Genomic DNA, 3679 nt, shown 5'->3' with positions numbered 1-3679 from the left:
ACCCCCACCCCCTTTCAAACATTCTACGTATGGGGCTGGTATAACGATCAGCTATGATGTACCCCTTTCTAACTTAACTCACAAATCAGAACCCCCACCCCCTTTCAAACATTCTACGTATGGGGCTGGTATAACGATTAGCTATGATGTACCCCTTTCTAACTTAACTCACAAATCAGAACCCCCACCCCCGTTCAAACATTCTACGTACAGGGCTGGTACAACAATCAGCTCTGATGTACCACATACTAACTTTCCGTTGCAAGAAACCACTATTTTATGAATTGAGTTAGTTTTATTGTCTCCTGATATAGTAAGTGGGTTATCTAAGTACATTTTCCCCACAGTGATGTGGTTTATAGACAAAGGATCGATCGATGGTTGGTGGTGCGGGGGGGGGGGAGATAAAATACTCACACTCCGCTGGAGTGTTCAAAGACACTCTCATGATTGACACAGTCTTCAATGTGCTAACCAAGTTCCTCTATTATTCCTAATTATTTATAACTACCCAAAGGGGGTCTGTAGAAAGAAAAAACAATTAGGACGTCTGCTCGTGGTTCCTGGGCACGTGTGTCAAGTTTAGTGCTCGTGGTTCCTGCATTCGGTTTCGGCAATCCTGAAAACCTATTCTTAGACTTCCATGATAGTAGTGGACTAGATAATGACATCTCCAGAATTACCTCAAATTTTGTTCTGTTAGCTCCAGAACTGTGGCAGGAGTTATCTGGACATACGTACAAGCTGAATTAATACAAGATAATATGTTTTTGACCTACCATGAACTAATAAACAAATTATTTAATTACTATTACTATTAATTTACTTCATTGTCGATGGAATATAAACGATTTTTAGTCACAAAATTATATCAATGGATTTCTTCAGTGCTTGAATATAAAGTTTACAGTTGAATGTGAACAGAAATTCACTTTGTTTCGGATGTTTCAATACTTCATCAGTAAAGTAGTTTTAAAAATGGTGTATACCACAAACAGACTTTTTAAGGATTATATCCTTAGAATTTAACTCGTTCCAAGCCTTTGACCACTCCGCTACAAAAATACGATTTCCTGTTAACGCTGACGCTTTAAAAAATGGCCTTTTATGGACTGACTTATGCAGACAGACTAAAATGTTTTCATCATTATTGCTGGCATTCACACTGGACTGGGCGCGGCCTATTGGTTAGCGTACTCGGTTAGTGATATACGAGGGTTCATGGTTAACGCCCCGTTTCCGCAAAGCGCGCTACTCACCATAGTGCTGTGGGTGCTTAATAAGAGTGACGGTCAAATCCCAAGTGTAGCCTATAATAGTTAGGTGCTGCTAGCATGTTTCCTGTCAATTTTAATTCAAATGTCCACTCTACCTGTGACTTATCAATTTAACGTTACACATGTTCTGCTAAGGCCAAATCATCTACTTTAATTTCTGTACTAGTTGATGTCACTCACTATCATCTGTGCGAATTGTCGTGGTAGTTGGACATATGTTTAGTGTGGGTTTTAGGATTTTCGTGTAAAGCTAAATAAACAAACCAGTCTTTGCATAGCCGTCTCTATATTACAGAAATAATATAAATTGAAAAACAAACAAAGAAGATGGTCCAGTTTTAGAAGAAATGAAGTACTGGAGATATGTTTTATAAATTATGGGTGTTTTAAGTCTAGTGAAGAGTTTGTTTGTTTGTTTTTGAATTTCGCGCAAAGCTACACAAGGGTATCCGTCCCTAATTTAGCAGTGTAAGACTAGAGGGAAGGCAGCTAGTCATCACCACCCACCGCCAACTCTTGGGCTACTCTTTTACCAACGAATAGTGGGATTGACCGTCACATTATAACGCCACCACGGCTGAAAGGGCGAGCATGTTTGGTGTGAGAGGGATTCGAACCCGCGACCCTCAGATTGCGAGTCGAGTGCCTTAACCACCTGGCCATGCCGGGCCCTAGTGAAGAGAAACAAAAGTTTCTGAACATCCGGGGTTGTCTTTCAGACCCCGAACTCTCTCATCCGGGGTTGTCTTTCAGGCCCCAAACTCTCTTTGAGGCTTGAAAGATCTTAAACCTAAATTAGTGCCACGGATTGGAACTTGAAGATGTGTAAGTATTTTAGCGTTGTACTCCTTTTAATTGTATATAAGTTATTACGTCATTTAGAAATCTTATAATACAAAGAAACCACAATGACAATAAAATTGAAAGACAGACTGAAAATGTTTATGAAGCTTAAGAAAAAAGTCACTCTTAATTTATAGTAATTACCTGTCATCCAAAATTTAAAACCTCTTGCGCGTTTTTCTTAAAGAAAAATTATATATCAGAGTGTATTTATGTGCTTTATATCAGTGGCTGTTAAAGTGAAAATTCCGTGACACTCCTTTTGATATAACCGGAAGAACAGAAAAGTCTCAAAAATGGCCTAAGTCATGCTTAAGTTGTTTACCCTTCCTTTTGGTAAGCTTCCAAGTTCATGAAAACTGCCGAACTAACAAGATCTAAAAACACTAAAAGAATCAAAAGCATTTAACTTGCGTAACCAAAACACCATCTATCAAATACGATGCAAAACATTTATCTTTTAACCCTAATGATATTTACTTTTACAAAATAACTCTGTATACAACATAGCTAACACAGATCCAAATACGTTACTACTAAACAAAACACACGCTGACTGCTTTACTCTATTGGCTAGATCTCTATTTTCTTAATTAACTTGTTAACTATCTTCTTCATGCTTCGTTGACTCCATATTTACAATCTACCATTGAATGTATTAGAAAACCCGATGTCAAATCTTTAGAGCTTTCTAGGCCTAACTTAATGTCATCGTTACGAATTGCTGCTCCCTCTAGCTAATTACAACTTTAAAAATATAGTTTATAACAAATATTCTATTCTCCCAAGAAATAGCCCCAAAACGCTTTCAACAGGTAGTTTGATACACGGTTACCGTTCTTCTGTTATATATCTAAAATGTCTTTTATCATAAAAAGGAGATCAAAAAACTATAACGTTACTCTCATTAGTTCGCTGGCTTTCGTTGTTTAAACTTTAACCTTGGTAAGTTAATAACAAGCCGACGAGGAATGATTACTCTTATACTTGTCATAAGACATTAGTATTAGGCCTATTACATTTTTAAACACAAAATTCCTAATCTAATCTCTTAGGACATTTCAAGAATTAGAAAAGTGTCTAATAATAGTATTCCAACCACGCGATATTTGTTATATCCATTGCCGACGATGTGTTTCGCTCAATCCAGAGCTGTTCAGGCCGGCTGGGATGCAACTAATTATGCCGAATTATTTATGCACGTTTCTGAAACAAGTGTTCCTGACAGGTGATACCAAGATAAGTATTATTAATGTTGACTAATGGATACTAAGGTAGCAATGAGACTATGAATGCTATGATAAAATCTTTTATTCTCAACCTTTCGACTACAAGTATTCTTCATTGCTACTTTATGATACAAAGATACCAACACTGGCCCCGCTCTCCGACTTAAATACATTGATGACGTGTTTGTACTATCGAACCATGGCCTTGATTTTTTAACAAAGTTTCTAGAGTTTCTCAGTTCCATAGACGCCGTCATCCAAATAACACTTAATCATTTGAAAGATAAAAGTTTGTTTGTTTGTTATGGATTTCGCGCAAAGCTACACGAG

Source organism: Limulus polyphemus, unplaced genomic scaffold (genome assembly GCF_000517525.1).
Source record: "Limulus polyphemus unplaced genomic scaffold, Limulus_polyphemus-2.1.2 Scaffold3104, whole genome shotgun sequence".
Taxonomy (NCBI): domain Eukaryota; kingdom Metazoa; phylum Arthropoda; class Merostomata; order Xiphosura; family Limulidae; genus Limulus; species Limulus polyphemus.
This window is presented reverse-complemented; position numbering follows the sequence as displayed.